The sequence below is a fragment of the Sarcophilus harrisii genome, chromosome 2 (genome assembly GCF_902635505.1).
Source record: "Sarcophilus harrisii chromosome 2, mSarHar1.11, whole genome shotgun sequence".
Classification (NCBI taxonomy): Eukaryota; Metazoa; Chordata; class Mammalia; order Dasyuromorphia; family Dasyuridae; genus Sarcophilus; species Sarcophilus harrisii.
This window is the reverse complement of record NC_045427.1, coordinates 498,292,337-498,306,578: the sequence shown is the minus strand read 5'-3', so window position 1 is coordinate 498,306,578 and position 14,242 is coordinate 498,292,337. Positions and strand designations below refer to the sequence as shown.

The 14,242-nt window shown below is 38.9% G+C and overlaps 1 protein-coding gene across 10 annotated transcripts in view; it reads right to left on the bottom strand.

Moving 5' to 3' along the window:
* SEMA6D (semaphorin 6D) overlaps window positions 1–4,602 on the bottom strand; it is a 70,010-nt gene extending 65,408 nt beyond the window's left edge. For 7 of the 10 annotated variants that reach the window (XM_031955128.1, XM_031955131.1, XM_031955124.1 and 4 more), the window contains exon 1: window positions 4,323–4,601. The gene's annotated coding sequence lies outside the window, so the exon portion shown is untranslated. Of the gene's footprint in view, window positions 1–4,322 lie in introns of all 10 variants that reach the window. The other 3 variants (XM_031955121.1, XM_031955123.1, XM_031955126.1) reach the window with 1 other exon arrangement.
* Between the last annotated feature and the right edge of the window lie 9,640 nt (window positions 4,603–14,242).

Below are 14,242 nucleotides of genomic sequence, written 5' to 3'. Positions count from 1 at the left end.
TCAGGTGGGGGGAAAGTGTGACTGTAGGCAAGTCATTTTACTCCCTAGCAACTCAAGACTTGTGCAAATCAATTGCCAATTTGAATCAATACTGGGAGTTTCCTCTCAAGGAGTTCTATTCATTGATGAAATTCACAGATCCAAAACAAATTTATATATGTAAAATATGTGTGGATGTAGTATATGTGTAGATGTATATGACAGATCCAAACCAAATTTACTATATATATATATATATATATATATATATATATATATAATGTGTATATGTATATATGTATAGTATGTCTGTATATGATAGGTCCAGACTAAATTTACATATATAATAATATGTGCATATGTAGTATATGTGTGTGTATGTGTATGAAAAAAGGATATCATTTTCACCTGCAATGCCATAATAATTATGCCGACTTTCTATGGCAATACCAACAGAAGATATGGAGTTGAATACAGTTAATCTCATCTTGACCAGAAACTTTTCCTGATGTCCCTTAAATCTACTGTTGTGCCTCAACTGATTATTTCTAATTTATGCTGTACATAACTTATTTAAACATAGTTGAATGCATGTTGTCTCCTCTATTAGACTGTGAACTTAACTGAGATCAATGATTATATTGACCTTTTTCTGTATCCCTAGTGCTTAGTACAGTGCCTGGCACATAGTAGGTACTTAATAAATGTTTAATGACTGTTGGAAGATTCCATATGTAGTTTGGAAACAAACCTGATTTCATATTTTCCCTTCCTGCTTCTTACTGAAATATCATATATTTTCCTCAAGAACAATGACTAAGTTACTTATGAACACACTTTCCCAAGGATTATCCCTAACAATTTACAGCAAAATAGACAGGAATTGAGACAATCTTTAGATGAAAGTTTCTGAGATCCAGTTTATGCAGTTTTGTGCATTTCTAGTAATAGAACCCAATGAATATAATAGCGGAAGGGCTATAGTCATACAAACTACAGGCATAACCCACTAAATACAGTAAAGGGACTAAGAAATACAAATAAGGAGGATCATACGCTTTCATCCCAGTTCAGGGCATGAACTTCTTATGGCTTCTTAGGTTTTATAACTAAACCATAATCATTCCAAGGACTAAAGAGTTTATTGCTGTCATCTCAGAGCATTCAATCCAATAAGAAAGGTCCAGATGGTCCAGTTGTGAGGGGGGAGGAGAAAGGAAACAACCTTAAATCAAATGAGAACTACCTTTTTTATGATGGGGCAGCCACTATATTCCTGGCACACTCTCCTGCATCTGAAATGTTTTACACTAGAGGATGATGTGAACTATCTTGCAACCTTACTAGAAACAAGCATAGACAATGATTTTATTTAAAATTGTTTAAAAAGTATAGTTGTTTAGGATAAATAAAGATACAAAGAGAAATGACTAGTCTCCTAAAAAAAATTTGTAAATTTTTAGTCTACCTTATGTCTGCCCTTTTCCAAGTACCATTCCTTTGAGATAGGTTTAGAGACATTTTAGAGACAATTCAAAGCATAAAGGCTGACACAAATCTTTTCCTCAACACCTTCATTATAGACGAACTATATATGAATTTGCTGTAAAAGATTTAAATTAATGTAATAGAGACCAAAATCGCAGAACTCAACTGGCAAGTTCTATTTATCTAAGGCAGAGTAAATGTTGATATAATATGCCTGTCACTCATTATTTTAAACTTGACTACATACAACTTAATTTGCTGAATTAGATACATACACTAAAGAGGTGGGTAGATTTCTTTCCCTCTCTTTTTTTTCCAGCATGAATAAAGCAGCATAAAATTGTATTCTTTCTACTGCACAAAAGAATAGCAAACACTCTCACACTGGGCTTCCTGAGATAAGATTCCTCAAGAAGAAGAGGAAGGAATCTTAAAGAATCCTCTCAACAAATATTCTTCCTAGGCTTGCCCAGAAGTTTTAGGACGTATTTCAGGAAGAACCAAAAGCTGAAATCAGGAAGAACCAACTTTATTATCCAAAAGGTAGGAAATATGCAAGACACTGATACTTTCTTTAAAACAAACAACTCAGGATTCTTGGTAGGAAAAGATATCTTCAGAAAATCTCATGACAGTTTTGAAATCACAGAATTTTTAGAGATCAACTAAGACAATCTCATTTTACAGATGAAAATCTGTAAAAATCTGTAGTTCCCCCCCCAAAAAAAACCCAGCTTTTCGAAGGTCACAAAGATACTTTCTGTCAGGGCCATGATTTTAAACTTGGGTTTCCTAACTCATCACTCTTTTCCCCCATCATGGTGTAAACACGCCAAATGCAACCACACATCTCTGTATGTGTGTATTAAAGTATATTTTAAAAATACAGTAAGGGTTAAGTTTATTCCCCCTCCCTCCATCTACACATTTACAATGTTAATGTCTCCTTCTAAGAAGCCACTACTGACCTACAGACAGTAGGTCATGGGCTTTGAGATGTTTTTCCATTAAGTGGGAATGAACTTGCCCTGAACCATCCACATTCTCCCATCCAATCTTGCCTGTGACCAACTGCACACTCTGCTTCTAAAAGCAGACGTTCTGAATTGCACCCCACCCCCACCCCTTCCCCCTTTGGGCTTCCGATGTCTAGTAGTATGGAGCAATATCTTGAGAGTACTACTAGGTGCTTGGGAGTACTACACGAAATGGCATTGCTCAAAAGCTGATGACCATCGGGGCTGGTCAAAATGATATTCTGAAGGGATCCAATTAATATGCACACTTATTTTTCCCCTCTCGCTCCATGACATTTCTCTCCTAAGTCCAAAATTATTTTCAGTCACCTGACAGCAAAGATTCTGGGAGTCAATTTTCGAGGGATCTTTCAAACCCAGGGCTCATCCACATCTCCAAGTCCTTTGTGACCTTTCATTTCAATCCAAGAGTTATAAATAATAGAGAAGCCTTATTTAAGTCCTTCCAAATTACCCAGTGTGAGCTGCTGTATCAGTTTCTGCAAAGCTGGAACAAATAGATAATCACCGTAAAGAAAGGGGAAAGAAAGTTTTCCTATCTTCTACTCTTCTGTCACCCTCCCCTTCGTCTTCCCCCCACCCCCCTTTACTAGTTGCCTTCAAAAGAAGAGGCGGCTCCAGGCAGGAGGACGCCCCTCGTCTTCGCGAAGGGGCTCATGTAAAATTGACTCTTCCTTATTTGTTTCCATTCATAATTGATGGGTAGATGGAAACCTAACACATCCCAGCGCCGCGCTCTTACAGCCTAGCGGAGGCCCCGTCCAAGAAGCTTCGGTAAATCATTTCGAGCAGAACAAAGCATTGAAAGTTAGAGAGGAGTGGAGAAGGGATGGGCTGGGGTGCCATAGGAACAGAAGAAGGGGAATGACCCTCCCCCCCAACCCGTAGTCCCGGCCGCTGCGGCAGGCTCGGGCAGCCAGGCAGGGGGGAGAGGAGGGGCTGTGGCCCGCCGTCCCTCACGGGGGTCACTCCGGCATCGCGGGTCCGAGCCCCAGGGATTCTCCGATGAGGGCCCGCGGGCGTGCTCAGACCGGCTCGGAGAGCCGTCGGGAGCCGGCAGTGGCGGCGGCCGCAGCCAGGGCTGCAGCGCTCCGGCCGCACGAACAGGTAGCCCCCGTCTGGAGACTGGCTCCGCGGGTCCGGGCTGCAGGCTGGCTGCCGGGCCGAGGACTGGCGGAGGCTCGAGGGTCCGTGCGCCCGTCCACCCTCCAGGCTCTTCCCGGACCCAGCCTCCATGCCACCGCCGTCTGGGAGCCCAGTGTGGGGAGGAGGAGGAATAGGAGGAGCACGGGGGTCTCCAGTCCCCACCCCAGTCCCGGCACTCAGTCCATCGCTGGAGAAACCACCAGTGCCCAGGCACCCCAAACAACCCCAGTGCGACTGATGGCAGAACGGGGAGCAACGCAGACTCAACCACGGGCAAGCCAACTTTTGCCCCCTTTCTGCCTTTTATTTTTTGGGGGGAGAGAGTAGGTAGCGGGTGCGCTAAGAGAAGAGTACCTCTTCCTGTTCCAAGTTTCCCCTCCCCCAAAAAAATCTCAAGCAAAGGAGAGGAGCCGGCCACAGGCGAGTACAAATAACCTCCCCTACTCCGACTCGGTGTGCTCCTTGCACGCCAGGCTGGCAGGGCTCCTCGCAAAAGAAATCAACTCTCCAGCGACACTATAAATATCCATCTATCTATATGCACACACACATGCAAAGAGAGAGATGCACGGCTGCAAGTCCGCGGGTCCCCCTACCCACCCAGTCTTTTTGGACAGTAAAGAAGATTTCTTTTTTCCCTTTTTCTTTTTCTTTTCCAAAGGCAGCACTTACCTCATGGGGGGAAGCTGGCAAGGAAGCCTGAAACCCACTAAGGTAAGGGAAAAAAATAAGAGGGGAGAAAAAATCCGGTCTTCTTAGGTTTTGGTTTCCTCGGTATAATCCCGAAACTCGCCACCAGCCCTTTCAGCAGCGGGACAGAGCAAGAGCAAAACAAACCCAAGCACGGCAAATGGTGTAATTCGATCCATCTCCAGTCAATCCATCCAGAGAGCCAGGGAGGCTGCTTTTCCCTCCCAACAATCAGACAGCACTGAAGCTCCAGTCCCACCCCCAAGCACGAAAGAGACGCAGGCTGGGACTGACTGCACGCCCTCACTGGCGGAGCCCGACGCTGCCTCGGAAAGGCCCCCTCCCCTTCTCCCCGCCCCCGCCCCCGCCCCCTCGGACTGGGCGCCCAGTGACCCTCCACTGGCCTCCTGGCCTCTCCTCCCCTTCCCACCTCCACTGAAGAGCTCCTTCCAGCAACTCAGGAGCACCTCAGTCCTCTCTCTCTCTATGCTGCAGTCTCGCTTCCTCTTCCCTTCCCTCTCTTTATTCAGGGTTTACTCCAGGCATCCTAAGGACAAATCATTACTGCCTAATGGATCTGCATGCGCAGTCGTTGGATAAAGTTCTGGCTTAGTTGTTGGATTTATTCCCCTTTTCCCCTCCTAAGGTAAGGGACATTTTTAACACACACACAGCCACCCCCAGCTGTTACCCCCAAAACACATACACACTGTCTCTTTATAACCACTAAGCAAAACAGCTGGGAAGAGGCAATCAAACATCGCTTTATCTTTATAAAATACAGAAATTGCCTACTAAAAATCCCATTTCTACTTTGAATGAAAGTCGTTCAGTACAGTATAATTTTGCAGGCTAATGAGCCAGTTTTACAGACAAGTGTTTCGTGTAAAATGTTGTGGGAGAAATGAAAATGTCCTTGAAGTGACATCTTTTAAAAAGAGTATTAGAAAGAAAAGGGAGGGAAAAGTAACACTTCAAAACAAGAGGATTTAAATTTACACATTTGTTCTCAGAAACGGATGTTTTATTAAATTTTCAGTTGAATTATGAATCGTCCAAGGCTCAAAGTGAACTGGTGCTCTGAGTAAAGAATTGGACCCCTGTTTGAAAGGGGGGGAGGATGAAAAGGACTTTATCTCCAGATTTAAAATTTTCTTTTTCTACTTCTACAAGATAAAAAATTAAAGGATTTCTTTTCTGTTTCCTCTCGAAAACTAAGTTATATATTTGCATTTGAGAAGGGGGAAATACCTGTTTTCCTTCCAATTCCGAAATTTCATTGGCAGCCTTGAAGCAAAACTCAGAGAATACACCCTAAGGAACTGAGTTGCTAAGAGCTCCTGCAGAAAGTTGTTCTACTTAAATCGGTAGTTAACACTGGGAGAAAAAGAGATAAAAAGTAAGGTAGGAGAAGGAAGGGATGAAAGAGAGAGGTAAAGAGAGAACTTACCAAATATAAAATATAAAAATCTCTTTCTGGTGCTCTTCTTGTGGCTTGGAAATACAAGACTTAAAATTTAGGGCTTGCTTTTTTGTTTTATTTTGTTTTGTATTATTGGAGTTTTTTGTGAGTTCTCTGATCCTTGTGTTTTCTGGTGGTGCTGGGTTGAGGGCTCTGACATCATTGCAAGTTTCTTGGCAGTCAGAGCCCCACCACAGCCAATTCCTGACCCAGAAAGTTGTGCCTGCTTTCCTGGTATCCAGTCATTCCTTATTTTCTCCTTCAAGGGAGCCACCCCCCACTGTAGGCATAGGAATCTGTGCGCTGCATGAAGATGCTGGGGAGGTGATTATTGGCTTGATTAGGAATCAAATTGCCAACCCGAGGGCAGAAAGCTTGTAATTTGCAGAGTGGCTGCAATAGCAAAAAGGGTTTAGCTCACTAGATATTTCTGAATTCTTTGTGCTTCTAAAATCTAGAATTTTTTGCTTTTCAAAGACCACTCTCCGGGTGTCCAAAAGTAGAATCCTAAATCTAATAATGAACATTTTCCTGATTTTGTACTTGGCCAAATGGATTATCTTGAGCCAAGATTCTGGGATGTTTTCATTCAAAACATCATTCTGGATCTCAGATCCAGTGTCTTTCTGTGCCAGGAGGGGAAAGTCTTGGAAATAAGTTTGCCTCTGACCTAAAGATTATGGAGTCCCTCTTCCTTTTATACAAACTCAAAGCTTTTCTGTCAGTGGGAAAGGGGTGGGAATGAATAGAAGTTTCACTAAAGACTTGAGCTCTGAAGTAAAGCATCCTAGGATCATAGATTTAGAGTTGGAAGAAACCTCAGAAACCATGTTGTTGTCCTTTGTGACTACCAGGGAGGTTAAGTAACACGGGTAGTAATTGTCCAAGAAGGAATATCCTTGTGCTTTTAACAGACATCAAAATGACATGTTATTCATGCATGAATTTGAATAGAGTGCTAAATTTAGAAAGAATATGTTCAAATCATTCCTCAAATAATTGCTATTTGTCTGATCATGACCTCTCAGTTTCCTTATCTGCAAATGAGCATAACACCTGTAATTTCTACCTCACAGAGATGGTGAACAAATCAAATAAGTATATAAAATGATTTGCAAACCTTAAGGCATCATTTAAAAATATATAATAATAATAATAATTGCTAGCATTTATAGAGCGATTTCGGTAGATACTTTATAAATGTTATAAATATTATCTCATTTTATCCTAGATTCTGAAACAAAGGTCCTAGATAGGTATTCATTTCGAAGATGACGAAACTGAAGTAGGCAAAGGTTTATTAATTTGCCCAAAGTAACACCTCTAGTAAATGTCTAAGGCCAGGTTTAAACTGAGTATTTCCCAGCTTCATATTCTGTTGCTGAGAACTCATTTTATTTATTTTAATCTTTTTTTATTAAAGCTTTTTATTTACAAAACACATGCATGGGTAATTTTTCAATTCTGACCCTTGTAAAACCTTGTGTTCCAAATTTTCCCCTCCTTCCCTCTCCCCTAGATGGCAGGTAATCTAATACATGTTACATATGTTAAAATATATGTTAAATCTAATATACTTATTTATACAGTTATCTTGCTGCACAAGAAAAATCGGATCAAGGAAAAAAATTGAGAAAGAAAACAAAATGCAAGCAAACAACAAAAAGAGGGAAAATGCTATGTTGTGGTCCACACTCAGCTCCCATAGTTCTCTCTCTGGGTGTAGACGGATCTCTTCATCACAAGATCATTGGAACCGATCTGAATGATCTCATTGTTGGAAACAACCAAGTCCATCAGAATTGATCATCACATAATCTTGTTGAGAACTAATTTTAAATTTTGGAGGGCAGTGTAGCACAATGGAAAAATGACTGCCTCTGAACTTATAGGACCTGGGTACAAATCAAGACTGATTATTTACCCTTTTTATCCTCATCTTAATCTCCGTGGGTTTCTTTGTCTGGAAAATGAAAGAGTGGGACTACATGGCTTCTAAGGTCCCTTTCAACTTTAAAATCAAGATCATCAGATCTCTGGCATAGGGCTGAAATCATGATGAGTTTCAATAATAGCACATAGCTGTTCATGGAAGAGAATTCCCCAAAAAGAATCCCCAAGAGCTCAATAGAGAATATTGTTGCAGAGGGCATATTGATATTATCAGCCTCTGTTTTCAGTGACTAACTTATACTTATCAGTTAACTGGCCATTCAGTTATATGGTTCCAAGAAATATGAATGAAACAGAAAGTCTATAGGAGATACCCAAATTTCATAAAAATCCATGCATCAAAAGCAATGTGGCGACATAGATTTGGGTTGAGAAGGGACTAGGTCCTCCTTTTACCAATGGGGAAATTGAGGTCAAGAGCTTTGCTGAGGTCACCAGTGGCAGAGCTGATATTCAAACTCAGGTCCTCTAACTTCTAAATCCAGTAGTCTTTCCACTATCACAGAGGTCAATCTTTGCTAAACAAGTCTCATTATCAAAGATTCTATGAAAACCTTTTTTATTCATGTACTTAAGTGTTAATATTGATTTAATCATTAAGCTCTTTCTTGCCATTTTTCAAAGAAGTTAAAAGAATGTATGCCAAAGGGATTTTTCTCAGTTGGACATTCAGATGCCAAGGTTTTAAAATACAGCAATCTACAGAAAGAATGTCTTAAAAAAATAAAACTAGCATTTTCCTATGCAGTGATTTATGGTTTTGCAAAGTACTCTGCTACTACTACTGCTGCTGCTGCTACAATCTACAAAAAGAATGCCAAAAAAAAATTTTAGCATGTTCCTATGCAGTGGTTTATGTACTATTACTACTACTGCTACTACTATTGCTGCTGGTGCTGCTGGTGCTACAAACTACAGAAAGAATGCCTAAAAAAAGAAAAAAAAAAACAAGCATTTTCCTGTGTAGTTTTATTACTATTACTACTACTACTACTACTACTACTACTACTGCTGCTGTTGCTGCTGTTACAAACTACAGAAAGAATGCCTAAAAAAAGAAAAAAAACTAGCATTTTCCTATGCAGTAGTTTATGTACTACTACTACTGCTGCTATTATTATTGCTGCTCCTGCTGCTGCTGCTACAAAATACAGAAAGAATTCCTAAAAAAGAAAAACAAAACCAAAAAAAAAAACTAGCATTTTCCTATGTAGTGATTTATGGTTTTCCAAAGTACTCTACTACCATTACTACTACTGCTGCTGCTGCTGGTGCTGCTGCCAAAATCTACAAAAAGAATGGGGAAAAAAAAAAAAAACACAGCATTTTGCTATACAGTGGTTTATGTTCTATTACTACTACTGCTACTACTATTGCTGTTGTTGCTGCTGCTACAAACTACAGAAAGAATGCGTAAAAAAGAAAAAAAACCTAGCATTTTCCTATGCAGTGGTTTATCTACTACTATTATTACTACTACTACTACTATTACTACTACTATTGCTGCTGTTGCTGCTACAAACTACAGAAAGAATGCCTAAAAAAGAAAAAAAAAAACTGCTACTACTATTGCTGTTGTTGCTGCTGCTACAAACTACAGAAAGAATGTGTAAAAAAGAAAAAAAACTAGCATTTTTCTATGCAGTGGTTTATGTACTATTACTACTGCTGCTACTACTATTGCTGTTGTTGCTGCTGCTACAAACTACAGAAAGAATGCGTAAAAAAGAAAAAAAAAACTAGCATTTTCCTATGCAGTGGTTTATGTACTATTACTACTACTGCTACTACTATTGCTCTTGCTGCTGCTGTTACAAACTACAGAAAGAATGCCTAAAAAAGAAAAAAAAAAAACTACCATTTTCCTATGCAGTGGTTTATGTACTATTACTACTACTGCTACTATTGCTGTTGTTGCTGCTGCTACAAACTACAGAAAGAATGCGTAAAAAAGAAAAAAAACCTAGCATTTTCCTATGCAGTGGTTTATGTACTATTACTACTGCTGCTACTACTATTGCTGTTGCTGCTACAAACTACAGAAAGAATGTGTAAAAAAGAAAAAAAAAAACTAGCATTTTCCTATGCAGTGGTTTATGTACAATTACTACTACTGCTACTACTATTGCTCTTGCTGCTGCTGTTACAAACTACAGAAAGAATGCCTAAAAAAGAAAAAAAAAAACTAGCATTTTCCTATGCAGTGGTTTATGTACTATTACTACTACTGCTACTACCATTGCTGTTGTTGTTGCTGCTACAAACTACAGTAAGAATGCGTAAAAAAGAAAAAAAAAACTAGCATTTTCCTATGCAGTGGTTTATGTACTATTACTACTAGTGCTACTACTATTGCTCTTGCTGCTGCTGTTACAAACTACAGAAAGAATGCCTAAAAAAGAAAAAAAAACCCTACTATTTTCCTATGCAGTGGTTTATCTACTACTACTACTACTACTACTACCACTACCACTACTACTACTATTGCTGCTGTTGCTGCTGCTACAAACTACAGAAAGAATGCCTAAAAAAAAAAAAAAAAACTAGCATTTTCCTATGCAGTGGTTTATCTACTACTATTACTACTGCTATTACTATTGCTGCTCTTGCTGCTGTTACAAACTACAGAAAGAATGTCTAAAAAAGAAAAAAAAAGACTACCATTTTCCTATCCAAGTTATGGTTTTGCAAAGTACTGTACTACCACCATCACCACCGCTGCTGCTGCTGCTGCTGCTGCTACTGCTGCTGTTACTGTTATAGGTATCTCTTCTACATCATGATTTCAATATATTGCAGGTAGGCATAAGAAATTAAGTGGGAGTTTTGGGGGAATTTTGCAAAAACCACAGATGATACAGAAAAAAATTGGAAACTCAGAAAAGCATAAAATAAATGTATAATGATGAGATTGAGCGACCAAATTGAGGGTTTGACATCATAACTTGACTTTTTGATTGTATACAGTAACCTCCACAAGGGATGGAACTGTAAGGCTGAGCTGATGATGATCCATGCTCTTACTCTTTGCTTCTGGCGATAATCTTATCAGTACTTCAGGCTTTTCTGCCCACCCCATCTAGTGACCCAAGACCTCATCAGTATATTTTATCTTTTAATTCCATAACAATTCAGATTTCTTCTCAGATACGAGGTTGGGCCAAAACTTTATATATTTTCTAGATCGTTAATTCTAACTTCTCCTCTTCTTCCTTTACTACTACTATTACTATTACTACTACTACTACTACTACTACTACTACTACTACTACTACTATTACTACTGCTACTAAATGATCGCTCACATTAATATATTTACTATGTGCCAGACACTATGCTAAACACGGTACAATTATTAATTCATTTTTAGCCTGACAACAACCCATTTGTGTTTATTCTTATCCCCATTTTACAGGTAAGGAAACTGAGGCAGACAGAAGTTAAATACAGCTGTATGTTGAATCCCTCATACTTACAGTAGTACAGATTTTTAGTGATTTCCTCTACTAAAGTCCTCTGATGCCTCGGTGAGATGCGGTGAGAAATCCTGAAAGCTGTGCTGAGTACAAACTGGCAAGTCCCACCCATCTGTACAAGCTGCTAATACCAGCCAAGGACAGATTGTGTCTGCTCTCGGAACTAAAGACCATGACCAGATGGCTACAAGATGATGAACTTTCTGGCCACAGTACATCATGGAAAGAGCTGATGAGAGTGCAGAGGGGATACAGTCAGGGCCACCTTTACTAACCACGGATCCTTGAAGTGCTGAATCCTTAACCAATAAGGACGTTTCTAAAGATCCCAGGACATGCATTCTTCCTTTTTATTTGATGCAAAAGAAGATTTTTTTAAAAAAGAATTTAATGACTAGCACAGATTGGGACCTATATTTCATTTTTTCAAAATAAAACTACCGAGGAATTTAAATTTAAAAGGTGATTGCAGCTCATGTGATTATTTTAATTTGGAATACACATACAGGATTACTTGTGCATGCACATTAAAGAAAGAGCTTTTTGTGGCAAGGGAGTTCTTTAAAAACTAATCTCAGCCCCATATAACATAATAAATCATTAATAATATACAAGACTCTAAACTCTGCAAATATATTGACACAAGTGGCCACACTGTGTCTGTAGTCTGCCTATGAAAATGACTCTGCCAAGATATTTCAACTTAATAAAAATAATTTGTCATTTTAAATCTTATGCCTCCAGATTTTGCTGATATAATTTGTAACTATTAGTATGTGTTATGAGAGTATACTCATATAGCTATACCTGTTTGTGAAATGGTTAGGCTTTTGAAGAAAACTAATTTGTCTGCTCTCACATGAATAATTCTTATTGGTATGCCTTATTAAAGAAAACCCGTGATAGAGAAAAAAATGCAGGGACTGTTTTTATATTCTTTCTATCGTCATCATGAATACAAACCAATAGTGAATCAAGTCAACATGTATTTATACCTTTTATTATATGTGTGGCTTTGGGATGTAAAAAGAGCAAAAAATAGTTCCTGCCCTCAAAGAGCTCCCAGTTTAATCAGAGAGACAATAGGCAAACAACTATGTGCAAATTAGTTATATAGAGGATAAAGGATATTATTTTGGATGGAAAGTACTAACATTAAGGTAGAATGATAAAAATTTCTTGTAAAAAATAGCATGTTATATATTTCTACCATGTTAAAAATATATTGGACTACTTGCCATCTAGGGGAGGGGGTGGGAAAAGGGTGGGAAAAACTGAAACAGGGTTTTTCAAGGGCTAAGGGTGCAGAATTATCTATGCATATGTTTTGGAAAATAAAAAAGCTTTAATAAAAAATAGCATGTTAGCTGGGACTCAATGAAGAAGACTGAGGATGTGGTACTCAGCATAAAGGTAAAGAATCTTGCCTTTTAAAGCAGTTTAACAGAGCAAGCCCCTTAAAAAAGAACAGAGAGATATTGGAAAGGGACCTGGCTATAATTGTAGAAAAAATCCATAAATTAAAGTAATAAACTCAATGGCTGGCCAAAACGTCCCTCTTTTAGAATAAACAAAAGCAATTTGGGATGGAGGGCACCAAATGGGCATTTGTTTCTGCTTTCTCAGAATAGGATTTTAAAAGGCAATATTAAATATATATATGGATTCAATTTTATATACTGATAGGAAGGAAACAGCTGTTTTGTCTTCTACCCTGGTGGAAAACCCAGGAAATGACTTCCCTCTGTGAATTTATAATAATCTGACCTTTGGCTTTTAATAATTGAGAGGAAATTAATAATCTGAGAAATGCACAATTCTTGATTTGCTGGTGTAAACCCTCAGAGCTCAGGGAGGAGAACTGTAAGTAGGAATTGCAGCTCCAGACAGCAAATTTAGTTGAGCAAAGAGATGAGCCAGAAGGAGACAGATATCTGAGGCTTTCTGCTGGGAGAATGGCACACATGGTCTCTGACCCTGGGCATCCTCCATGGCACAGGTCTCCAAGACTGGCAATATAGCACGAGGTGGGTGTAGTTGCACTGGTGTGGCAGTTAAAAACAAAATAAAACCAAAACTAGAGAGAAAAGCATGTCAACAAGAGAGAGGAGGGGAGTGATAACCTGAACCCGGACTAGGGAGAGAAAGTAGGGATGCCACTGGGGGAAGGCTGGCATGGAGAAAATCTTCAGCTTTCTTCCTCGTGCCAGTATCAGCACCATATGGCACAAAGCCCTGGTCATCACACTGAGTTATGGAAGGTCTGTTTCTCAATTAGGGCAGCACAGTGAATAGAGTGCCAGGCTGAAAATCAGGAAGACTCAGATAGCTAAATTCAAATCTGGCCTCAGACACTTTCTAGCTATATGGCTCTGAGCAAGTCATTTTACCCTGTTTCCCTCGGTTCCTTCCTTCATCCATAAAATAAGTGAGAGAAGAAAATGACAAACCACTCCATTATCTTTGCCAAGAAAACCTCAAATGAGATCACAAGTCAGAAATGGCTGAACAACACTTCTCAATTACCTTTGGATCTCTCCTAGCACAAAGCTTTTCAAGTGGAAAGAATTTAAGTTAATATGTTGACTAAGTATGTGATCTAACCTAAGGAAGGAATACAATAATGCTGATGATCAAACGTGATAGATAAATTTAAAAAAATTAACTTGGAAACTAATGTGTTATTTTAAATGTTTTAAAAATCATTATTTGCCTCCTTCATTATGCTTTGCTTAGGCTAGTACTAAAGTTAAAACTGATGGGGCCTATCAGTATATACCGACATAGAGAATGTGGTTTGGGATTAAAAGAAATGAATAGCAAATAATCCACAAAATGAAAAATGCACACCTAAATAAGTAAGAATTGTCTTTAAGTAATTCTTCAGATTTCTAGTTTTTTAAGAGGTCTTTGCAAGTTGGACTGAACTCTAATCCCTTATAAGAATTTTAGAAGTAGTATTGAATTAATTTCATCACATAGAAATGGTATTAAAATTAAACTATTTGTTT